We start from the raw sequence: 26,415 nt of genomic DNA, 5'->3' as shown, positions 1-26,415 counted from the left end.
TCTTACTTGTCTTTTCTTCAAAAGAAAATAACGCTATGCAAAAATCACATAGAAATTTTTTTTGCTCTCTGGCTAGCTCTCCTTCTCGTCCCCTTCCTGCCAGGGAGGGGAAGGAGGGTCAAAGCAGCCCCCCTTCAGTGATAGCGGCAGGAGGAGCCGCTGGCCGTTGAAGCCTTGCGGTCGTTGAGTTCAGCTCCACCCCCGCTCCTCCTCCTGCTTATCTGCCATCCCCTCCCGCCCACAAAGGGAACTGACCCTACAGCAATCAGCCATCTAGTTCCCTCACAGTCTGAAGGTGAGCTGATAAGACTGAACATTAACAAGAGCATGGAAGATTGTAAAAGGTCGAACAGTGGTACAGTTAGGAGATTATTGCCTTTGGACTTGGAAGTCTTAATGGGACACCTGCCCTTAAAGGCAATGTGTACTAACTACTATCTGAAGAAGTGTGCATGCACACGAAAGCTCATACCAATAACAAACGTAGTTGCTCTCTAAGGTGCTACTGGAAGGATTTTTTTAAAATTTTGTTTCCACTATGGCAGACCAACACGTCTATCTACCTGTAACTAGAACTATGGAAGGCACCACACTGAGCTGCATGAAATGGAAGTCCATTAACCTCACCAGTCATCTGAAGAAGTGTGCATGCACATGAAAGCTCAGACCAATAACAAACTAAGGTGCCACAGGAAGGAATTTTTTTATTTTGTTTTAACTATGATCTTATTACTTCTGTTTCTGCTCATTCTGCTGAGTTGGATCGTTAATCTTAGCAAATATTTAACCAGTAAACATTAAGCTTTCAACCGAAAATCCAGTTTAAGTCAGTACAAAAGTGCTAGGGTTTTTCCATGCGAGAAACTTTCCAGGACACTCATAAGCAGTGCTTTTTTTCCTGGGGGGACACATACCCCTAAACATTTTGTGGATCTAAGTTTGGCCTCATTGAGAGGCAGTATTTCAGTATGAGTAGGAAAGTGACAGTACCCTTGAACATTTTTTTAGAAACTCAGCACTGCTCATAAGCATACTTAAAAGGTAAAGGACCCCTGACAGTTAAGTCCAGTCACGGACGACTCTGGGGTTGCGGCACTCATTTCGCTTTTATGGCTGAGGGAGCCAGCGTTTTTCCGCAGACAGTTTTTCCGGGTCATATGGCCAGCATGACTAAGCCACTTCTGGCGAACCAGAGCAGAACACAGAAACGCCGTTTACCTTCCCACCGGAGCAGTACCTGTTTACCAGTATCTACTTGCACTTTGACGTGCTTTCAAACTGCTAGGTGGGCAGGAGCTGGGACCGAGCAACAGGAACTCACCCCATCACAGGGATTCGAACCGCAACCTTCTGATCGGCAAGCCCTAGGCTCAGTGGTTTAGACATCAGCACCACCCGCGTCACTCATAAGCATACTTACTCAGCAGCATTTTTGCTTGAGTAGCCCTGAAGAGGTGAAACACAGTGGGCAGAATTGGGTATGTGTCAAGGTGATCATTCCATCAGCACAAACATTTTCAGATGGAATTCTCCCTCCCCAGATGGAAATATCTCCCCTCTCCTCCCCCATGCACAATGTTCTAGTGTTCTCTTGACACCTCAGAAATGATTTGGAGTGTGTGGGGGGGCATGTGGGGCATGTGGAAAGAAAATGCCTACAGCGGTACCTCGGGTTAAGAACTTAATTCGTTCTGGAGGTCCGTTCTTAACCTGAAGCTGTTCTTAACTTGAGGTACCACTTTAGCTAATGAGATTTTTGTATTCTACACAAAATGTCCAGGTTTAGGGATATACTATATACATGGATATAGGGGTTCTTTTGAGGGCCACACACATGCGACTGAAGAGTGGGAGAGGGCAAGCACTCTTCAGGGCCTGCCACTCTCCACCCCCTTCACGCGGCACCCAGAAGTGTCACAGCAGGGTCTGCAACACCACCACTGCCAGTGCCGCCATTCTGCCGCCAGCACCAAGCCACCAAGCCACCAAATCGCCTGGCATGTGCCACTTCTGTCGAGGTGGTGGAGACCATGCCGTACCACTTCTCCTGACGTTCCCAGAGGGCTGTGAAGGAGGATGACTGGAGAAAGGTAGGTTAGGTGGGGCAGGGAGGGGGCGGGGGACAGAGATGTGGGATGGGGAGGGGAGGGGGAGTGCCCCGAATGCGTCTGGGTTTTTGCAGCTCAGAAGATGGGAACCCTAACATAGGTTTCTCAACACCTGCAGTTCAAGCCCAGGAAGGAAATCACGCATCATTGCATGAACAGGTTCTGAAATCATGCTTCTATTTTCACCCTTCTCTTTCAGCTGGACTGACCAGATTATGCACACCACCTGGAGTACATCAATGTTAGTTTTGATCTCTTTGTTCCCAGGCATCTGTGCAATTTTGAGGTGGGTAGTCTTGTCAACGCTAACATCATGTGAACATAAAGCAGCTTTTACTCTATTTGGTAATGCTTCATATGTAGACACAGGAGAGAATGAATACTCAGCTAAGCCTCCCCCAACCCCATGTTGCTGGGAGAGATAATGAAGGGAAAATATCACACACCCCTCCTGACATTAACTCCTTTCCTGATTCTCATCATAGTGTGATAATGATACCATCTAGTAATACTGAGAAACCAGTCTTATAACTGATTACGATAAGTAGGACTAGTTTCTCGGCAGCCTTATGAACGCATCATGTATTTTTGAATCTATAATGTGATTATTATTTTTAATTATAAATTTTTATTAGTTTTCAGTTTTGTTGTTGTTGTTTAGTCGTTTAGTTGTGTCCGACTCTTCTTGACCCCATGGACCAGAGCACGCCAGGCACTCCCGTCTTCCACTGCCTCCCGCAGTTGGGTCAAACTCATGCTGGTAGTTTCAAGAACACTGTCCAACCATCTCGTCCTCTGTCGTCCCCTTCTCCTTGTGCCCTCCATCTTTCCCAACATCAGGGTCTTTTCCAAGGAGTCTTCTCTTCTCATGAGGTGGCCAAAGTATTGGAGCCTCAGCTTCAGGATCTGTCCTTCCAGTGAGCACTCAGGGCTGATTTCCTTCAGAATGGATAGGTTTGATCTTCTTGCAGTCCATGGGACTCTCAAGAGTCTCCTCCAGCACCATAATTCAAAAGCATCAATTCTTCGGTGATCAGCCTTCTTTATGGTCCAGCTCTCACTTCCATACATCACTACTGGGCATAGCACCCAGGAAAACCTGGGCATATGTCGGAAGTGTTGTTTTTTGGGGGGCAATTAAAAAAACAACAACACCAACTCAAAAACTTTTCACTTTTTAAAATATTGCAATTCTAAGATAATGTTGTTGTTGTTTAGTCGTTTAGTCGTGTCCAACTCTTCGTGACCCCATGGACCAGAGCACACCAGGCACTCCTGTCTTCCACTGCCTCCCGCAGTTTGGTCAGACTCATGTTGGTAGCTTCAAGAACACTGTCCAACCATCTCGTCCTCTGTTGTCCCCTCCTCCTTGTGCCCTCCATCTTTCTCAACATCAGGACATGGGGGAAGGGTTGGGTGGTGGGTGCAGGACGCCCCGGGTGTCACCACTGAGTGGAGTGACAAAATGCCGGGCGGCACTCACTGCGAGGTTAGGGCTACAGCTTAGGGCTCCACTCTCTTGGGGGGCCCCAAAAAATTTAAAGGGGAAAAAACTGGATGTACTTTGATAAAATACATATTTTGTTATGTGCAAATGGCTTTGGATACCTATTATCTATAAATTGCCATATAGCATATATTCAACACAAAAAACAGCAACAATTTGTTGCTGACAAAGGATCGCTGGACATATAAAGGGCCCCATTACCTTCAGTAGCTTAGGGGCTCATCAAACCCAAATCCGGCCCTGCTTGCAGCAAGCCAAATGTTTATTCTGGAACTGCTGTTAGTTTGTTTGAAGCCAACAGGGCAAGCCAGAACAAAAGGGGTGGAATTTCGCTCATCCCCTCTCCTTCGTTTTTCTTTGTCTCATCTTCCCCTCTGGCATGGCATGAGGGCTGCTCCTGGGAGCCAAATCCTTTTGGGCCCCCTAAATATTTTTGGGGGGTCGGGACCAGGTCCTCCAATGTCCCAAAAGTGTGGAAGCAAATCACGGAGGGGCTGAAACACTGCTTGATTATAAAAAGAAAAACCATGAGAGCAGTTTGCAAAAAGATAAAACAATCAAAACGGGGGGGGGGGGGGGACGACGACGACGGACAGCCCTCATTTAAAACATATAAAAGTTAAAACAATAAAGCAGATGATAATTACATAACCTTTCTAACCAACTGTTTTTAGCTGGCGCCAAATTTCCGTATACAGGCTCATTGCCAGCAGCTGCTACTAAATTTCCTGGATTTCTGGAATTGGAACTGATTTCCTGGAATTGTTATTGCAGTAGGTGGTTTGAAGCCAACAGGGCAAGCCAGAACTAAAAGGGGTGGGATTTCCTTCCCTGCCTCTCCTTTCATTCTTCTTTGTCATGAATTCCCCCCTGGCTCAGCATGAGGACTGTTTATTAAACTGATCTTCATAAGAATATAAGAACATCAGAAAATCCTGGCTGGATCAGGCCAAGGGCATATGGAGTCCAGCACCCTGTTCTTACAGAGGCCACCCAGATGCCTGTGGGAAACTCACAAGAGCTCTCTGCCCGTCTGCCGTTTCCAGAAACTCAGAAGGAGGCAAAGCACAGACCTCATGGCTAGTAGCTCTCAATAGCCGTCTCCCCCACGAACCTTTCTCGCCCTCTTTTGAAGCCATCCAAGTGGGGAATCATCACTGCCTCCTGGGCGAAAGAGCGCCATACTTTAACCATGTGCTGGATGAAGACGAACTTTGTTTCCTCCTGAATTTTCCAATGTTCAGCTTCCATGGATGTTTCCGTGGACTTCTGATGTTATGAGAGAGGGAGAAAAACTTCTCTCTCTCCACTTTTTATGAGGCTCATTCTATCTTGCATAATTATTCTTTTTGCCTCCTTTTGGGATTAATCCAGCAGCCAGTTTCTGCTGTTTCTGATGCTGGCAAAGCCTTCAAGAAGCAGAACAGGATGAATGTTTTTTATAATAAATTTTATTAGTTTTCAATTACAGTCCAATAATAGCCTCATTATAACAATACCACCTTGATGGCAGAAAGTGAGGAGGAATTAAAGAACCTCTTAATGAGGGTGAAAGAGGAGAGCGCAAAATACGGTCTGAAGCTCAACATCAAAAAAATGAAGATCATGGCCACTGGTCCCATCACCTTCTGGCAAATAGAAGGGGAGGAAATGGAGGCAGTGAGAGATTTTACTTTCTTGGGCTCCATGATCACTGCAGATGGTGACAGCAGCCACGAAATTAAAAGACGCCTGCTTCTTGGGAGAAGGGCAATGACAGGCCTAGACAGCATCTTGAGAAGTAGAGACATCACCTTGCCAACAAAGGTCCGTATAGTTAAAGCTATGGTTTTCCCAATAGTGATGTATGGAAGTGAGAGCTGGACCATAAAGAAGGCTGATCGCTGAAGAATTGATGCTTTTGAAGTCCCATGGACTGCAAGAGTCCCATGGACTGCAAGAAGATCAAACCTATCCATTCTGAAGGAAATCAGCCCTCTGGTCCATGAGGTCACGAAGAGTCGGACACGACTAAACGACTAAACAACAACATAACAATACTAATTTACAATACAATTACTAATCGTTCAAATGCCAAATTGTATAATTTAGATAAAGTGCCGCCCCCCTGTGCTTTGACGGTTTGATGATTTTCTTTATTTCTGCATTCCAAAATCTCATTAGTTTCAATTACATTCTGGTCATAATAATAATCCCTTATAATGTGATTTTGAATCATGTGAAATCAGCAGGACCCCAACATTTTAAGAGGGCAAATTGGGATACCCCACACCATCTCACCAGCCCATTGCTCACGCCCACCAACACCAACACCCACCCCTCCCTTCCCTGCCCACTTACTCCCTCCCTCCTCCTTCACACCTTTGCTGTCCTCCTCCTCTGTGGCTGCAACCTCTTCCTCCACTGCCAGCATGGCCTCCCAGAGGCGCTTTGGCACGACCCTTTGATGATCGCCAAAGCCATCCAGAAGGTGGTCTGCTGCTGATCTGCAGGGTCAGACGCAGCCTTGCTGACTCATGCCAAGGTGCTAGTCTTCTTGGGATATTCCGGGATCAAAACAGAAGCTGGAATTGGCTTCTGTGATCCACAATATACAGCTTAAAATGTGTCAGTTGTGGGGTAAAAGGTAAAAGACCCCTGGATAGTTAAGTCCAATCAAAGACAACTATGGGGTTGCAGCGCTCATCTCGCTTTCAGGCCCAGGGAGCCGGCATTTGTCCATAGACAGCTTTTGGGTCATGTGGCCAGCATGACTAAACCACTTCTGGTGCAGTGGGACACCGTGACGGAAATCAGAGTGCATGGAAACGCCATTTACCTTTCCGCCGCAGCGGTACCTGTTTATCTACCCATGCTGGTGTGCTTTCAAACTGCTAGGTTGACAGAAGCTGGGATGGAGCAACAGGAGCTCACCCCGTCGCAGGGATTTGAACTGCCGACCTTCCGATCAGCAAGTCCAAGAGGCTCAGTGGTTTAGACCAGGCACATCCAACTCCCAAGGGACTGCGATCTACTCAAAGTATAAAAAGACTGGCTGTGATCTACCCATTGTCATTGCCAGTAGTTAAGTTATTATGATTTTGGGGAGGGGAGCCAAAGTTGTTGAGCTTCTTTTGGAAATTGTTCACCAGGTTGGTTTTAGGAGAAGGAGTGTGTTAAATCAATCGCTCAACAGTCAGCTCACCTCCTGCCTCCCCAAACTCTGCCACCCAGGCAAGAAAATAAACCTCTCAAAGCGGGGGCGGGGCATGTAGCAATCACTTAAGAGCAACAGGGAGATCACTTACAAAACTACAGCGATCGACCTGGGACACCACTGCGATCGACCGGTAGATTGCAATTGACCTCTTGGACATCCCTGGTTGAGACCACAGAGCCATCCGCTCCCCTAGTTGTGGGGTATGCCTGACTAGCCCTCCCGGCTCTCTATAGGCCATCTCCCCCCTCCAACCCACACCACTGTTGCTCCACACCTTCCTCAAGTCTGGCTGAAATGTTGGAGTGCAGCTGTCAGTCAGTGTGGAAAATACTGAGGTAGACAGATCAATTTGCCTGGCTTTGTAAAAGTCAGCTTCCTGTTTTCCCGTGTACTGCAATCATTTGTCTCCTGATTACCTGATTACCTGTTCAAGAAGACAGAAAAGCAGCTGCCTTTGGGACTCCCTTGCATATTTCCCAAGAGGCACCAGGCACCCACTGACAAATGTTGCCCTTTGTAAGCCACCTCACGCTGCTCCTTTCAACTTCCATTTTCAAAAGTTTCAAGGGACTGCGGGGTCTGCTTCTGAGAACAGCCGTGGGGAGGAGAGGTGGCTTCCATGGGATGCGAGATGGAGAATGCAAGACCTTTTCTTAAAAGAGATCGATGCAAGACAGACACCATTTTGATTTGCTTATGCAGTGCTTGCTATGGCTAGTATGAGCCAAAGGCAAGAGCGAAAGACAGAGAAAGACGGGAAGGGAAGTCGGGGCTTTTTTTACTGGTTTTTCTATAAGAAAAATAGGTTTTAGAAGCAGCCAGCAGCAGAATTGGCTATGCAGATGTTTCCTAACAGGAAGTTGATATGAAGAGCTGCGTGGTTAGCTAGAGGGCTCCCCGTGCTTCAAGCCTTGCGCGCCTGTAGCCTGCAGCCCGAAGCATGCAGTGCCCTCCAGAGGGTGCCCCGTGCTTCAGGCAGGTGTGCACAAGGCTTGGGGCGGCAGCCGCGGCTGGGAGAGGAAATAATTTTTTAAAATTCATTTCCCCCCCAAAAAACCGAGGTGCGTCCTATGGGCCGGTGTGCCCTATAGGACGAAAAATACGGTAAATGTTATTGTTGCTAGAAAAGCAAGAATGGAAATGTGTGATTTTAATTAGAGAAGTGGTGGGGTTGGGGAGCGCTTCCCCCATCTAGCTACGTCTCTTTTTCACATCACCCTTCCTCCTTTCTCCTTCCTCTTCCCTGTAGGTTACAAGCGAGTTTGACGAAAAACACAACACAGGAACTCCCTCCGCAAATTATCCAACCTATTTTCAGAAAACAAAACTGAGGAATAATGTTGTTGAATATTCTCAGGAGGGGGGAGGGACAATACTCCAAAGCTGCCCCCCCCCAGTGACCCAGAGCTAGCCCCGTTCCATTGCATTGTGGGGAAGAATCAGCAGCTGCACGGAAAGGCTGAGAACATTTGGAGAATATTGTTCAAGGTGAATTTTTGAGGTTAGGGGAGGGAAGGTGCAATGCAGAACATTATCAAAACATCCTTTTCTGAGAAACTTCCTCTCACTTCCATATCTGAGCTGCTTATCAACACCCACAATGTGTCAGTTAGCTAACTGCACACGTGACATCCTCTTATTTTTTAATTTGTTTGCGGCACTAACCGTACAAAAGTCAAGGTTTATTCTAAGCATTTTCTCCCTACTGCACAAGCAGCCATTGCAGAGCCCACCTTGAACATTTCATAACAAAAGAAAGAACATGGAAGAGAAAATAAGATTTTTTTTGAGGGGGGATAACAGAAAGAAAGAAAGAAAGAAAGAAAGAAAGAAAGAAAGAAAGGAAAATTGGGGAAATGGAGGATTGAGAGGACCAAGAGAAATAGAAGTGCCTTCAAAAGAATGGAAGAGCAAGCAGATGGCACCCCCTCCTAATTACTTAATTACCTAATTACCTCCTAATTATCTCCCTTTCTTAATCTATAGTTGCATACTGAGACTCCCTTCCCCCACAAAGCATAATTCTGAAGCCAGATTGACCAGTCGTGAGGGATGATGGGGGTTGTAATCCAGGAACATCCCCACTTCTCCTCTACGGGAAATAATGTAATAAATAATAATAATAATAATAATAATAATAATAATAATAATAATAAATAATTTTATTTATATCCCGCCCTCCCCAGCCAAAGCCAGGCTCAGAGCGGCTAACAATAGTAAAATGATACAATGATTGACTTTTTTCCAGGCCTGAGGAACTGAGTGTCCCCCACTCCCACAGTACAATGGCGCAGGGAGTGCACCAAGTGGAAAATCCAGGAGCACAGTAAGAGAAGTATCTGTCTCTTTAAAAGACTACTGCTCTCCAAAATAAGAGGAAACATAGGAGATCAAAAGGGTTCATTTCATTTCCAGCCCTTTATTACATTTATAATGCAGCACTGCCCAACCTTCTGCTTCTCTTTACAGTGGTACCTTGGGTTACAAACACTTCAGGTTACAAACTCCGCTAACCAGGAAGTAGTACCTCAGGTTGAGAACTTTACCTCAGGATGAGAACGGAAATTGCATGCTGGCGGCGCGGCAGCAACAGGAGGCCCCATTAGCTAAAGTGGTACCTCAGGTTAAGAACAGTTTCAGGTTAAGAGCGGACCTCCAGAATGGAATATGTTCTTAACCTGAGGTACCACTGTATTTCTAAAACAAGCACGCAGCAGTCTGTTTGTTGAAAAGCTTCTTACGGATGCCAGTATGACATGGGTTGAATTATACCTTGGAGCATAAGCTCTTAATGAATGTTGGGACAGCTTGGATCCTGCCTAGGCAAGTCCAAATGAGGAGGTTTTTCCTCGTAGCCCCACCTTCAGCTCCTACAAACTCTTAGGGCTTGGTAACCAAGATTATTATTTTTACCCTTCTCATCTTTATATTCAGGGCCTGTGAGAATTTGAACTCCTGCCTGACATCAGGGGCAGTTTTAGGGGGGCATGGAGCCTTGGGGGTGCAGCAGAGGCCACCACAACTATTTTGTAGAATGGAGGGCAAGGGACGCCAAATTCTGAGGCCCCAAGATATTCCCCACTGCTGCCATTCCATGCAGACAGTGCTCACATTCATGAGGAATCTTGGACAAGTCCATTTGTCCTTTGCCTCTCTTCTGCTGGGTGGCTGCAGCCATTTCACGATGAAACCATGACACGTGGTATGTGTTTTTCTTCATGTTTACCACTGCAAGTCCGGGAATGGAAGGCGGAGGGCTTATCCTTTGTCCCACAGCTGCAGTTTCCTCCCCTGCCTTCGCTGATTATGAGGTCTTGGGCTGAGTGACCAGACTGTGAGATCACCCTGACCATGACTTGTTTGAGAAACTTGGAGACCGAGAGGGAGAGGCTGTGTGGAAACGAAACTTAAACAAGAAACTTAAAAACGAAACTTTAAGAATTTGTAAAGTACCTAGAACTGTTAAAAACAGGAACTGGGTGGGGGTGGGGAGTTAAACGACTTCCCCAAAATCCCAAGTCCCCACCGCAGCCTCTAAAACGTAGTCTATAAATCTGTAGCAATAAGTGGATACCAGGTATCATACCGTTTCCTGCGACTATCCAATATGGAAGCAAATAACTGCCAAAAATCAACAGTTTGACCCATTTCCTTGGTTCCAATGGCTAATGACTTCTCTGCAAGAGGGGAACCCAGGGCTTCCCCTGCCTCCATAAACCCTGAGGCATAGAGTCACATTCACCTCCCCCCTCCCCAGAGAGTGAGGAAAATATAACAATGGACCACACAGATAGCCTTTGATGGAGTTTGCTGAAGCCAGGTGTTCACAAAGCCCATCTTCAGGAAAGCCCTGAGGGCAAGGATAGGTGTAAATAGTTTTATTCTTCTCTTGGTGGTGGGTACTTAGAAGGTGTCTGAATCTGATATGGGGATGAATGATGGACTCATGTTACCATGCAAGATCCCCTCCTTCTTGGTGACACGTTGGTGATGTATCTGGAAATGTATTATGGGAAGGAGGGAAGGTCTTAAAAGTCCATGAAACCCCATGCTCGGGGTTCCTACTCCATGTGTGTGTGAACCTTGTTGCGACAATAAAGATCAGGTCTACTGACTACTGATTTGCTTCTTTACTTGGTTGGAGATTCCTTCTTTTGCTGACCAGGAGAGACCCGTGGGGAGTGGCACTCTGACCAGCTGGGCAGCGGAGTAAACCTGCACCCAGAATTTTTCCGTAACAGCACTAAATCACTTAGTTTGTGCAATGAAGAGGAACACAACTCACTGCAGTAAGCAATGTGCAGTGCAAGATACATTGATGCATTGACCACTGACACGTCAAACACATTTGTAGCCCTGGGTTCCTCCTGGGGCTGCACCTGCCTGAGCATCACCTGAACGTCAGTCATCTATGGGTCCCACTTACCTTGCTCCTCTGTCGGTGAAGTGGCAGACCAGGGCAAGGCTGGGGGAAGGATCCCTTGAAGACACCCTCCCTCGATCCCTCCTCTCCAAACAGGGCCTTCGACCCCCTAAGTCCAGACTCAATGCCCTGGACTGGCTTCCTCCAGTCCACCTGTAGCATGAGGTTGCCTTCCTCTCCTCTACAATCAGCCCCATCCTTCTGGGGTGAATCAAGCTGAACCCTTGACTAGCCCATGAGGGGGCAGTTGAGTGTCCAAGCAGAAATAATAGGGACTAATCTTTCTAACACACCCACATACCCACATTGATTTACTTCATTGGTATCCAAGAATAAAAGCAGAAGTAAAGCACAAGCACTTTATTCTGAAACGAGAAGTAAATCTAAAGAAGCGGATCTAAAGAAGAATGCCTCAGCTTTAGCAATTCCCCATTCTGACCTCGGGTTTTTGATCCTCGTGTCAGCTGGCTATTTTTGCACCCTTAATCACTAACATACTCACCATTAGCCTATGGATTTTTTAAAATGACTGCGGTTAAAGGCAGCTGACAGGGCATATCTTCCAAGAGTCCCAATTTTCCAGGGACACTCCTGAAATTACAAAAGCCACCCTGGCTTCTGCTTTGATCCTGGAATGTCCCTGTTTCTCCTGCCAGTTCTGCCACCACTGAGCTGAGGGAGGAGGGTGAGCTGGTGCTTCTGCCGAGCGAAGGTGGCAAGGGACCACCCTGTTGCCTCTCCCCGGCCTCTTCCATGGCCACTGCTGCTGGCCTCCTCCGTTGGGGAGAGGCTGCCACCACTGAGGCCCAGCCCCACATGATGTGCCCCCACTGAGGGGCAGGCAGGGGGCAGGGAGGGAAGAAAGAAAGGGGTCTGGGTTATTATTATTATGCTTTGTGCATCCAGGTCTAATCTTGCCCCTTTCTAAAATGTATTTATTGGCGTGTGCTTTTCTTTTTTGTAAATCTACCAAAGAATAAAATAAGATAAAATCAGGACTGAGGGGTTTTCTTAGGATGGTGGAGGGTGTGTGTGCAGTGTCCCCGTTGGTGCAATAGGGGGGTGGCAGCCACCCTTCTTATGATAGGAAATGCTGGGTGGGGAGGTTGAGGAGGGTCAGTTGTGGTGTCCATATTTTCATCTAGGCTATGCTGGAGGGTATGTATCTGGCCGCAGGTCCTACTGATAGCTGGTGGCAGGCCTACCCCATTCCTTGAGTGCACGACGGGGTAATCCAAACCCCACCCCACCCCCTTTTCAGGAAATGCAGTTGGAGAATGTGGTGGCAGGAGTCATAGTGGGAGGCAGGAATGATGGGATTGAAGGCTTCCATGCAATCATCCTCTGAGACCTTTCATCACAGATCTTCTGCCGCCAGGCAAAATTGTTTTCCTTGGGCTGATTGAACTTTCTATGGTCTTTGAAATGTGTTTCTGGAAGGATACTGGTTTCTGTTCTCATTTTTTTATCTGGAGAGCTGCCCTGTGATCTTTGGATGAAGGGCGATACACAAATTTAATAAATATTAATAATAGTGGGATAGTTGAATGAGTTTCATGTGAGCAGGGAGTGCTGAGAAGGCGATTGCACAAGGGGTTTTCGGGAGAAAATACTGATTGCAACAGAAGCAACAGATTGCAACAGGGTGCCTTTGTCCTGCATTTTAAGTTCTCATGACTTTCAGTATTGCAACACTATGATCATAAGAACATATGGAGGGTCTGCTGAATCAGGCCAATGACCCATCCGGTCCACAATCCTGTTCTCACAGTGGCCAACCAGATGCCTGTAGTTCCTGCAGTTTCTAGCTAGTGTTATTCAGAAGAATTATTTACTCTTTCTGTGGAGACAGAGCAGAGTCATCACAGCTAGTAACTAATTTCCCATAATCTGTGTGGTAGAACACATGACTCATTCCTGTGTCACAAACATGAAAGATACTTAAGTAAGGTGTTCTTCCGGCAACCTGGGATTAAAAAGTGCTCAAAAGTGAGATACTCTTTGCCAGCTCTTTTGCCAATTCCCCACTATGGGGAAATATTCTACTGTACAAGATTTTTGTTTCAGGGCTATAAGAAACCCTGTGTGGGAGACGTGCAGGAGGAGTAAGAAGAGATGCTTCACTTGGGCTATCCTGCCCTAAGGTGGGCTTGGACCAGCTGACCTTCAAAGCAGGGGCGGAGGAAGGGGGTGCAGTGGGGGTGGTCGCCCCAGGTGTCACCACTGAGGGGGGTGACAAAATGCCGGGCAGCACTCACTGCGGGGCCTGCAGCGCGCCTGAGCCATGTGACCGCCTGCCTCCTCCTCCTCAGTTATAGGGCAGCTGAGTGGGAGGAGGCAGACATACTCCTCGGAGGCACCACAGAGCATCCTGCCCTGTTTTGCCCTGCCCCGTGAATGGCTGGCCCTGCCCCTGTGGGCAGCTGGCCCCACCCCTGGGTGCAGGGCACGCGCACCGCCCCAGGCGCCCAATCAGCTTGCTCCGCCGCTGCTTCAGAGTCCCTTCCAACTCATTCTGTGTGGATGGACTTAGTTGCCACTTGGATATTGTAATGCAAGATGAAGAGCACTGGCAGACAGACTGCACATGGCAGCAAACTAAGGCTGATGGAATCTCTTGTGGTTCTTCCTGGTTGCAAAGCAACAGCCTCCTCTTGTGAGCCCAGTTTGCATTCATAGCTCTCTGGTTGCAGACAGAACTGTTGGCTATCTATGTACCCTGTGTGACTTCTGGCATTATTTTTTAAAGGCAGTTTGTCACATGTCCTTTTTTGTCTGACCCCCTATCATCGCTATTCCTACCATATATTTATATTTTGATTTTGTTCTGTGAACCGCCCTGAGACCTCTGGGTATAGAAATTCAATTCAATTCAATAAAACAAATAAAACCAGAAAGCATGACAGAATGGAAAAGTTCTCAGTGGCTATTTAAAAGCTGGCACAGAAGGTGCTTGCTGGCAGGATTATCAGATAGTAAACGGTAAAAGGTAAAGGACCCCTGGACAGTTACGTCCAGTCAAAGGCGACTATTAGGTTGCAGCACTCATCTCACTTTTCAGGCAGAGGGAGCTGGCGTTTGTCCACAGACAGCTTTCCAGGTCATGTGGCCAGCAGGACTAAACTGCTTCTGGCGCAATGGAACACTGTGACGGAAACCAGATCACACGGAAATGCCATTTACCTTTCTGCTGCAGCAGTACCTATTTATCTACTTGCCCGGGTGTACTTTCGAACTGCTAGGTTGGCAGGAGCTGGGACAGAGCAACAGGAGCTCACCTCATCATGGGGATTCAAACTGCCAACTTTCTGATCGCCAAACCCAAGGTGCTCAGTGGTTTAGGCCACAGTGCCACCTACGGCACATTGTACTGGGCCAAGGACTCTGAAGTCTCGGTTTCTTGTTTCTGCCAAATAAGCTGTACAAACTCTCCACTACCTTTGCCATTACCACTGGAGTTCCTTGTTAGGGGGTGAAATGCAAAGCAATGGAATTTAAGCAAAGGAGAAAAACTATGGCGCTGGAGATGCATGAAGTCAAGTCAAATTTATTTGTTTAAAACCATTAGCGATTGCCAAGCTAGGCAAAAGAGGCCTCTGGTATACAAATCAGATGGGAAAATATAGCATGGAGGAAAAGGAAAAGGGAAACATTAACATGACGGTATCTGAAATGGCCCCCATCATGTCCATTATCCTTTTCTCACCAATGGCCAACCAGTTGCATGGGAGCAGGACAGGAATGGGTCCATTGGTGGAACTCCCCTCCAGACAGAACCAAAAAAATATATCTTAGCGATAGACTACATTGCAGGAGGGCAATTTTGGGATGAACAAAGGGGTTAAGTTGTGGGTGAACATATCAGACGACACAGCGATTCTTCAAACAGCTCTTGTTTATTCACAGGTCAGAATAGAACTGAACTGAAGGGTTCAGTCAGTCTGCTTATATAGAGCTCCAGTACAACGTAACTGTAACAATTTTCTAAAACTATCCAATCACTGAACGTCACTTTCGATCCCTTACTTGCATAACTATCTACAGTATCAGCCTGGGCCAGAACTTCAGTACATAACGAAAGGGAAACAACCTGACATTAAATCCAGGTGGTTATTATCATTTTTAAATTATTTATTGGGTTTCTTTTTTTAATTCTGCCCTTCTTCCTTAAGAAGGTATAGGGTTATAAAGGCCAGGACTAGCCGCCTGAAAAACAGTTTCTACGCTAATGCAATTCTGGTTCTAAACGCAGCATAAGGGGTCTCTGTAGTATAGTGTACAGTGGTGCCTCGCAAGATGAAATTAATCCATTCCGTGAGGCTCTTCGTATAGCGGTTTTTTCGTCTTGCGAAGCAAGCCCATTGACAGCTTAGCGGATTAGCGCTATTAGCGGTTTAGCGGCTTTTAGCGGATCAGCTGATAAGTGGCTTAGCGGCTTAGGAAAAGGGGGGGGGAGGGGAAAAAACCCACAGGAACTCGCAAGACATTTCGTCTTGCGAATCAAGCCCATAGGGAAATTCGTTTTGCGAAGCGCCTCCAAAACGGAAAACCCTTTCGTCTAGCGGGTTTTCCGTCTTGTGAGGCGTTCGTCTTGCGGGGCACCACTGTATTTTAAAATGGGGTTTTAGAGTTTTTAGGGGTTTTTGAATGTTTTATGTAGTTTTTATGTAGTTTTATGTAGTTTTATGTAGTTTCGTGGTAGTTTTTCAATTTCATTGTTCTGCAAGGGACAATGACAATAAAGATATCGTATCGTATCGTATCGTATCGTATCGTATCAGAACCCAGGGTAGCAAGCAAAAAGGTTTTATAACAGTTAATACATTCTGAAAACAATCTCAGTCTTCCACCCAGTGATCTAGGGCTTGCCAGGATCAGGAGGCCTCAGCTGCCAAATGTCTGGGCATTCTTCAGCCACCATCAAGGTCTCACTCACTTGATCACAGGGTCCATGGTGGTTGGTGTTGGAGGAAGGCGCGCTGTTAGGTACTTGGATCCCAAGTCATTTAGGGCTTCATAGGCCAGTGCTAACACCGTTAATTGGGCCCAGTAGCTCACTGGCAGCCAGTGCTGTGCATACAGGGCCAGTGTCACATCGTCTATGAAAGAATGTCTGTGTACTTGTACCTCTGTTAGGTCAGATTCACACCAATACTTGCATCACCCACACTCTAGCTGATGTCCAGCCTCTTTAATAAGCTATAGCTCCTCAGTAGAGCAAGGAGCCTCCTGGACTCCCCCTGGCCAGAGAGGTGCTTACGTATGATTGTACATATTGATGGTGCTTTCCATCTCAGCATTACACAGTGAAACCAGGGAGAGATTTTTCTGTGACAACAGGGTAATATTCACACAAACACCTGTCCAGGAGAACAGGTGGAAGGCCCTCCCATCAGATGCCAAAGCATTCAACAACTATCTAAGGTTTAGAAGACATCTGAAGGCAGCCCTGTTTAGGGAAGTTTTTAATGACTGGTGTTTTAATGTATTTTTAATCTTTTGTTGGAAGCTGCCCAGAGTGGCTGGGGAAACCCAGCCTGATGGGCAGGGTATAAAAATATATTATTATTATTATTATTATTATTATTATTATTACTTCTAATACCCTCTGTAGTGAAAAGTAGATCTAGTGGAGATGACCTGCATTATGCACTGGGTGGATGATACATTGAGACAGCACCGTGGTTGTCAATATTGCCATGAAGTCCAGAGCTGGCCTAGCCAAGGCAGCATCAACATGGATACTGAAGTCCCCCAGAACTAATGTCCTTGGTTTTTCCAACACCATGCCAGGGACCGCCTCTGGCAGCTCAGGGAGGTAGTTGAGCTGTGGCGTGGATGGTCTACCAATGAGATCCCAGTCCTGTGTTTGCCTCCCAGCACCAAGTACAAACCATCACATCCAACTCCCAGCTGGTTTACAGCTGGTCCAAGATGGGGTGACTCCCACCTTCCACAGAAAGATCATGTCCACAGCTTGGGAGTTCTTTTAGACTGGGTATATCAGGGGAGTCAAGGCCCAAGTCAGCTGAAAGACCCCTTCAACCCATGTTGTCCTGTCTGCTCTCAAAGATCTACACAGAGACCATTCTCATATTCCTGTCACCAAAGACAGTGAGATTGGTGGGAAGAAGAGGAATGTTTTTTTCTGCACAGCTCTGGAACGCCTCACCTGTTGATGTTGGCAAGTCCATCACATTCAAACCATTTCAGCAACCTGTGAAAATGTTTTCAGGTGGCTTTTAGATAGGCAACATTATTCAGATGTGGGGACCTTTTACTTCTGATTTTTTTTAATGAACAATCTGTTATTTAATTGATTTATTTGTATTTTCAAGGTTGGTTACACTGGCATCGTTTATATACTTTCTTTTAATATGTAAGTTGCATTAGAAGTTTTTTTTTTTTACATTCAGAAACGTGGCATATAAATGAATTAAAACACCTCAGTTAATAAATAACTACCAAAATAGAGAACTAAGCTAGTCAAGTTGCATGCCGAGACCCCAAAGCCACACCTGCATTGAGAAAAAACTCACACAAGGACACAGATATTAGGTTAATGTTATTGGGCAAATTTTGGCCACAGCTTTATTGATTACAGAATGTGAGCAGTATTGGCTTAGGCATTGAATGGACCTGACTATATCTGACTCCTGCCTGATGCTCAGGGAGTCCAGTAAGGGTAAACCACTGGAAGGGGGAGCCCCGTCTATGCAGACCAACTCGAGCTTCCCCTGGTGTTCCCGTCGGCATTGGCTGGCCGGTCGCTGGCATGGCTGGGATCCCCCAGGCAACAGGAGACTAAGTCCCCTGCCCCCAAAGTAGAGTGGCTAGCCACGCGGTCCACCGCATCTCTTCCCCACTGTGAAGTGGGGCGGATTTTCCGTTTCACAATGACTTAGTTCTCCCTCTCGCTATTTCTGATTGTGGGTGACAACAGACTCATCTAGAAACCTTTTAATTGTCACAGCTCACATATGAAGACAACCACACATATCCATATATGACTGTCAAAGAAGCAGAGAAGCATAAGCAACATGTGAAAACCCAAGCATAGTGTAGGAGTCCCGGGGCTTTTTTAACAGACTAAACCAAAAGACAGAATGACAAAGGTTTCCACTGCCCTTATTCCTTGGGGCAGCCCCTCTTTTTAAACTTTGTCCCTCGCTTTCTTTCTTTTTAACTGTCCCTGTTTTACATTTGTGATTTTTTAATGAGATCATTTAAAAGCATTATTAGCTTTGAGGATGTCTCACCAAGAAGGATGGCTAATTTGTTAGTTCTTGCCTAACTTCTTGGTGACTCTTCCTCTAAGCTAACAATGGTTTTAAAAGATGTCACCAAAACCCCCAAAATGGTTCACCTTGATCAAATACACAGCCCAACAAGACATCTAGTGACAACATACTGGTTAACCTGATCCAAACACACCCACACACCCACACCCACAAAAACACAAAAACAAATTCACTACAGCCAATCAAAGACAACCAACTACACTCCTAGACCATCCCCAACTTCTCTCACCACCAAGGAAATACCACAAGGGAATAGTAAGAGAACCCACACAAGTGATGTTGACACAAAACCCCACACATACTCTAAGTAGAAGAATAGAAGCACTGCCATCCCACACACTATTCCCCCTCCCTCTCTTTCCCCCTCTTTTCTTCCTAACCTAACACTGTATGCAACACTAATGTCTCACAACAAATGAAACTGATCTGTAGAAAGTGCAACTTGAAAAAAGAGACAATGCACATATTTTTGTAAATGAAGAAATCTTTCATAAAAATGTATTAAATGGCTTTTTAAAAAAGATGTCATCAAAAATGCATCACAGTTCATGCATTTAAAGGGGAATTAGACAAATTCGTAGACGATATAGCTGCAGTGCTTAAAACATGCTTCAATATTTGTTTACATTTCATCAAGCCACTTTGGTGGCTATTACTCCTGTGGGAGAGAATTTCACAATTTAACCAGAAACCATGGGATTTCTTTGGCATTTCATTGGATGGCCCCAGTTTCTAGTATTACAAGGAGGGTGGAAAATATTTCGACTTTCTTCACCCTTTGCCTAATCTTATGCTTTCCCCCCAAATGTAAAACTCCCCAATGTTGTAACATTTCCACATAGGGCAGTTGCTGCATTCACTTTAACATTTTGGAAAAAGGACTACAGATTACGTGTGATCTGGGACAAAGGAGCTGAGCAGCAAGAAGATTGTTATGTGTCTGCACACACAGGAGGAAGGAGAAGAAGTTTTATTTTATGTTAGTTAATGTTAATTAAAGATTTAGCAGGGATTGACAATCTGATAAGTAACCTCCCTTGTTGAAACTGGAAATGTTAACTTAATATACATGCAGGAATCAATTGATGGATAGTTGTCTGAAAAGGAATTAAGTTAAAAAGCAAATATATTGTAATGTAATGTAATAACATCTGCTGATGGATGGCCACACTGACTCAGCCCCGGACATACTGACCAGATGCTTGGAAGCTGTGGCTGGATGGTTTCGTGGGAGCCGATTGAAACTAAATCCTTCGAAGACAGAGGTCCTCTGGCTGGGTCTGAATGGCATGGGGATGAGGGACCAACTCCCTTCTCTTGCGGGGGCCCAATTGAAGGGCCATAAGAATATTGTTCTATATATGATCCCCAAAACTCTTTGAGGCATTTTCTCCTCTCTTATATGTTATCCCAAAAACCCCTTCCTTTAAGGCCTGGAGGTTTTTACAACCAGCCAGAAGAGCAAGTTTTTTCTCCTCTTTCAGATGTTACAGTGAAGATAGACCCCTTTGGGCCCCTCAGAGGAATGTGTGTGCTTAGGCACATAGAGATAAGAGCAAGGTTGAATGTGTGCTATTTTAACCCCAGACAAGGGGAGGCAAGGGGAGGCTGAAAAGGAGGAGGTGAACTGAAATACAGGAAATGTCCTTTTATGGAAGAAACGATAGCTAAGTTTGATGCCATTTCTTGTAAAACATGTGTTTTCTTGCATTCTAAAGGGTATAAAAAGGCTGGCCCACCCGAAAGAGGTGGGCAGACTCCGAGCATGAGCTGTTCTGTGCCTTTGTGTCCAAGCAATTGCTTCACAAAATAAAAAAATCTTTTTTCCTGCTGTCGTTTGACTCTTGCAGTGTCCCTGATGCTCCTAGTATCAGATAAGGCTAGAAAGGAAGGTCCTTCACCATTAGCGCCACTGCCTTCCGTTAAGAGTTTGGGTGTAATCCTTGACGCCTCCCTTTCCATGGAGGCGCAGGTTACAGCAACAGCCAAGGCGACATTTTTCCACCTTCGCCGCATCAAGCAGTTGGTGCCTTACCTTTCCCGCCCTGACCTGGCCACAGTGATCCATGCGACGGTCACCTCCAGGCTTGACTACTGTAATTCGCTCTACGCGGGGCTGCCCTTGAAGCTGTCCCAGAAACTCCAGTGGGTGCAGAATGCTGCAGCGAGGCTCCTCACGGGGTCTCTGCCATGGGAGCATATTCACTCAGTGCTTTTCAAGCTGCACTGGCTCCCGGTGGAGTACAGGGTCAGATTTAAGGTGCTGCTTTTGACCTTTAAAGCTCTTCACGGCCTAGGACCCTCATATCTACAGGACCGCCTCTCCCGGTATGCCCCACAGAGAGCCTCAAGGTCCATAAATAGCAACACCCTAGTGGTCCTGGGCCCTAAGGAAGTTAGATTAGCTTCAACCAGAGCCAGGGCCTTTTCAACACTGGCTCCGGCCTGGTGGAACGCTCTGTCTCATAAGACCAGGGCCCTGCAGGATCTGATTTCTTTCCGCAGGGCCTGTAAGACAGAGTTGTTCCACCTGGTCTTTGGCTTTGAGCCAATTTGATTCCTTCCCCCTCTTTCTTTTTTCTTTTTCTTTTTCCTTTCTCCTCCTGTGATGAGGCTGCATTTTAATATTTTAATGTTTCAGTATTTTAATGTTGTATTTTAATCTTGTTTTTAAGTTGTATTCATTCAACTTGTTTTTATTATTGCTTGTTAGCCGCCCTGAGCCCGGCCTTGGCTGGGGAGGGCGGGGTATAAATAATAATAATAATAATAATAATAATAATAATAATGTTTGAAGATAAACTAGAAATAATTGGGGAACATGATGCAACACTAAGGGGAACATGATGCAACTAATGATGCACTAATTGGGGAACATGATGCAACACTAAGGAGAACCATTGACACATCCAGGAAGGTGTGCAAGAAGTCAGATTTGGAAAAAAATGACATCTGAAGGCAGCCCTGTTTAGGGAAGTTTTAAATAACTGATGTTTTAATATATTTTTAATTTCTTGTTGGAAGCCACCCAGAGCGGCTGGGGAATAAATAAATAAATAGACAGACCAATTTGTAAAAATTTGAAAATCACTTCAATATTTTTATTTTTTTTGGGGGGGGGGGCAAAAAACCCAAAACGTTTTGGCTCTTTTTTGAAGAATTTTTTCTAGATATATAGCATCCCTTTTTTAGAGGAGGCATCCAGAACTGTACATATAATTCCAAGTGCACTTGCAGCACATATTTGTACAACTCATTATATAGACCAGGGGTAGTCAACCTTTTTATACCAACCGCCCACTAATGCATCTTTCTTGAGGGTAACATTTCCTTACCGCCCATCGGTGCTCAATGGAAGAAGGATTCAGCTACCGCCCACCTAGAATCCTGAAACACTCACTAGTGGGCAGTAGGGACCAGGTTGACAACCCCTGATATAGACTGTTTTATGTCCAGTCGTTTTCCTAATGAGCCCTAGCATGGAATTCACTTTTCTCACAGCTTCAGCACACTGGGCCGACATCCTCATCAAGTTCTCCACCACAAACCCACGGTCTTGTTCCTAGTGAGTCACCACCAGTTCAGACCCCGTTAGCATATTTGGGAAATCAGGATCTTCTGCTTTAGCCTACACTGAATGAGCATTAAAATGGAAAATCCAGTCCACCCAGTTTTGTATCTCCGTAGAATCCCTATTTCTTCTAACCACCCTACCAATTTGGTGTCATCAGCAAAGCTGGCTATCTCACTGCTCACTCCTAACTCTAAATCACTTTTTAAAAAACATGGGTTCCAGTACTAATACTTGGGGGACCTTGGGGCATTGGGAGAGGTGGTAGGTCAGGCATAGGCAAACTCAGCCCTCCAGATGTTTTGGGACTACAACTCCCATCATCCCTAGCTAACAGGACCAGTGGTCAGGGATGATGGGAATTGTAGTCCCAAAACATCTGGAGGGCCGAGTTTGCCTATGCCTGTGGTAGGTCTTCAGTTTCTGTTTTCCCTCCCACTGTAGAATTGCATCCTTAGCTCCACCTGGTGGGGATGCAGGAGAGGGCCTTCTTGGTGGCTGCTCCCAGACTTTGGAGCTCCCTCCCTAGAGAAGCCAGACTAGCTCCCTCCATGTTGTCCTTCTGCTGGCAGGTGAAGACTTTCTTGTTCCAACAGGCTTTGGGAAACTGATTGCTTCTAATGAAAGGGCTGGTGCTCTGCTATTTTAATTTTTATTAACACACAAAATATATGTACAGTGCTTTTATCTGGGGGGACGCAGGGGAGCACCCCTAAAGATTTTGTGAATCTAAGTTTGGCCTCTTTGATGGGCAGTATTCAATATGAGTACGCAGGTGAGGGACGCAGGTGGCGCTGTGGGTTAAAGCCTCAGCACCTAGGACTTGCCGATCGAAAGGTCAGCGGTTCGAATCCCTGCGGCGGGGTGCGCTCCCGCTGCTCGGTCCCAGCGCCTGCCAACCTAGCAGTTCGAAAGCACCTCCGGGTGTAAGTAGATAAATAGGGACCGCTTACCAGCGGGAAGGTAAACGGCGTTTCCGTGTGTGGCTCTGGCTCGCCAGAGCAGCGATGTCACGCTGGCCACGTGACCCGGAAGTGTCTCCGGACAGCGCTGGCCCCTGGCTTCTTAAGTGAGATGGGCGCACAACCCCAGAGTCTGTCAAGACTGGCCCGTACGGGCAGGGGTACCTTTACCTTTACCTTTATTCAATATGAGTAGGAAAATGAGAGTACCCTTAAACATTTTTTTAAGAAAAAAAGCACTGTGTGTATGTGTATGTACACACACACACACACACACACAACTGAGGGGGCTAGCACCGGCAATGTGGTCATGTCACATGTGCATGCTGCAACATGCTGACGTGTTGCACACACACCACACAACTTGCATGTGTGGTGTGCACCTGATGTGCTAACATCTCCACAGAATATTGAGGCGCCACAGTCCCCTCCTTGGCCCCTTGCCCACCCTGATGATGCCCCTGTGTGTGTATATAGATAGATAGTTTTAATCCTTACTTGTTTTTAATGATTGCTTTTTCTATGTTTTTAGCAGTTCTTTTTTTAATTATCTATAAGCCACCTTGAGTCCCGCAACGCAGAAAGGTAGGGTTTAAATAAACAAACAAATTAATAAAAGCATTGTTTCTCTGCTTTAAAGAAAGAGTTTATTTATATGGCCAGTTTAGCAAGCACAAGATGAACCTTAAACCCTGTGCAGTGTTTAGGAGTTACAGCAGGGCAGCAGCTGTGTTACAAGAATCGAAAGTTCCTCTTCCCATCAGTGGCGCCTTGAGGGTTTGGCAGAAAATCAAACAGGGCCAACATGTTGACAACTAGAAAACGAAACAAATGTGGAAAGGCGATCAAAGGCGTAACTCTCTGCTCATTGTTTCAACTCCTTTTTATTGTATTGTATCAGAGCAACCAGCCATCACACAGTTTCAGGGAACAATGCCCTGGGATCAGTGCTTTTTTCCTGGGGGTACGCAGGGGTACACATACCTCTAAACATTTTGTGAGCCTAAGTGTGGCCTCATTGAGGGGCAGTATATCAATATGAGTAGGAAAATGAGAGTATTCCTAAAAAAATTGTTTTATAGAAAAAAAAGCACTGCCTGGGATCATTGAGTTTCATATCGGACAACGATCAGGAAAACAAAAAAGGCATATGAGGAAAGAAGGAAATGAAATGCAAATGAATATAACAGAAAAGAAGCTTTGCAAATCAATCCTTTATGGCACCTTTTCAAACCTGCTAACATAGTTTTTGAAAATGGGACACACCTGCCATGATAGTACAGGAGGTGCATTACTTTCTAGTAGTTGGGCTTCCTTTTGAATTTTAACAATAACAGCAAAACACACGGAAGACTCAGTGCTAGGTCCTATCCAGGGAGAATTGTGAGGTTATAATAAAAGTTTCCATTTGCTTCCTTACCTGGTTGGACTCTGTCCCAACGCCTCACCATAGGTTTAGGTGACAGTTCCCCTTTTACGAAGCAAAGCTCTATTCCCCTCAAGGGAGCAGGCCGCTTGCCGTTCAGAATCCATCAGGAGGAGTCTTGTAAGCATTGCAAAAATCACGCAGTAGAAAAAAGTCTCTTCCTCTTTTGAAACCAAGAGATATCCTTAGAGGGAATTCAGAAGAACAAAGAAGGAGCACAACCCTCACCTTCACCAGCTTTGCAAACGGACTGCTGCATCCAATTTGGTGCCCAATATCTAAGAAAGCAATGCAATGGCATCATTTCTCAGAATAATGAGATCACCTGAGGATCTGCTTGGAAGTTTGGAGACAGAAAAAGTATCAACAGAAAAAGTACCAACAGCTGCCATCTAGTGGGAGGTCTGCAGTATTGTGAAAGGAATACACAACAAGCTGACAATTCGCTAGCAGGCTAAGAAGTTTGGTGTATGAAGACCTGCACAGCTTGGGAAGTGAAGGAGGTGACGGTCCTGTGTGAGTGTCTGGAGGCGGTTGGAGGATGGATGGCGGCTAACAGATTGAGGTTGAATCCTGACAAGACTGAAGTACTGTTTTGGGGGGACAGGGGGTGGGCAGGTGTGGGGGACTCCCTGGTCCTGAATGGGGTAACTGTGCCCCTGAAGGACCAGGTGCGCAGCCTGGGAGTCATTTTGGACTCACAGCTGTCCATGGAGGCACAGGCTAATTCTGTGTCCAGAGCAGCTGTCTACCAGCTCCACCTGGTACGCAGGCTAAGACCCTACCTGCCCGCGGACTGTCTCGCCAGAGTGGTGCATGCTCTAGTTATCTCCCGCTTGGACTACTGCAATGCGCTCTACGTGGGGCTACCTTTGAAGGTGACCCAGAAACTGCAATTAATCCAGAATGCGGCAGCTAGACTGGTGGCTGGGACTGGCCGCCGGGACCACATAACACCGGTCCTGAGAGATCTGCATTGGCTCCCAGTACATTTCTGAGCACAATTCAAATAATTGGGCGACGTCCTCAAGATGGCGACGAAGGTAGCAGCCTAGTTAACCTCGTCTGCTTTTAGATTAAGTTTTAAGTAGTTTTTTCAAACCCTTTGGGGGTTTATCTCTAAATTCTAATGATTTGGTGGCTGCATTATCTCCTCAACACTGCCTTCGCTTTTCTTAGCGTTTTATTGTTTTATTGTTTTATCACCGGACTCGAGCTTTAGCCTTGCTGCCTTGCCGCACCCCCCGCCGTACATTTGGTGCTGTGGAGCTGAGTAATCTCTTGAAACGAGTGAGAGAGGAAGGAAAAGAGGCCTGGCCTGACTCCCCTGTCGTGAAGGGACCCCCGTCACTGGGAAAGGAAAAACTCAAGGTGGGTGATCGGAAACACTGAAAAATGGGGTTGAAACAAGTCCCCGTTCGAGTCCCGCCGGTATGAGTAAGAGCGTCTTCAGCAAATTAGGCTGATAAGAGGCGCTGCTTGGAAAAACCCCCAGCTTCTATCAGCTTCTATCAGTAAAAGGACACTGGGAGCCGACGGAAGAACTCTCAAACTTTCCTCCCTTCCTCCCCTTTCCAGCCCCACCAAAGCTGCCTTAATAACTCACGGATAGCATTCCCTCTTGGGGCTGACAGTTCCTCTCCCTCGAAGCTCCGGAGCAACACGCACAAGTGACCTGCATGAAGGTGGCTGCTGGACTCTGGAACAGATCCTGAGACCCAAGCACCTTATTAAAACCTATACCCTACAACAGAAGAGCCATTTCTTTCCCCTCTTTTTCCTCTTTGTTCAGCAAGGCAGTTTTTAATTCCGCACTTTTACTGCATTAGCGCTTCAGCGTTTTCATTGCTTTTTACCTTCTGGTACCTTTTTACCTTCTTTTATTGAGGGTGAAAGAGGAGAGTGCAAAATATGGTCT

At 46.1% G+C, this 26,415-nt stretch overlaps 1 protein-coding gene and 1 long non-coding RNA gene across 2 annotated transcripts in view; one reads left to right on the top strand and one right to left on the bottom strand.

The window, feature by feature from the left end:
• Positions 1-24,638, bottom strand: part of LOC307209019 (C-type lectin domain family 2 member B-like) — a 38,103-nt gene extending 13,465 nt beyond the window's left edge. The window contains exon 1 of the mRNA XM_079964104.1: positions 24,492-24,638. The gene's annotated coding sequence lies outside the window, so the exon portion shown is untranslated. The remainder of the gene's footprint in view (positions 1-24,491) is intronic.
• Positions 256-11,673, top strand: LOC307209203. The gene is made up of 3 exons (XR_013835417.1): positions 256-2,090; positions 2,308-2,394; positions 9,284-11,673. It is a non-coding gene; the product is annotated as an uncharacterized lncRNA (long non-coding RNA).
• Positions 24,639-26,415: the final 1,777 nt, after the last annotated feature.

The sequence above is a fragment of the Podarcis cretensis genome, assembly GCF_951804945.1.
Source record: "Podarcis cretensis genome assembly, chromosome: 2".
In the NCBI taxonomy this organism is placed as follows: domain Eukaryota; kingdom Metazoa; phylum Chordata; class Lepidosauria; order Squamata; family Lacertidae; genus Podarcis; species Podarcis cretensis.
The sequence above is the reverse complement of the archived record's forward strand: the minus strand, read 5'-3'. Positions and strand labels throughout refer to the sequence as shown.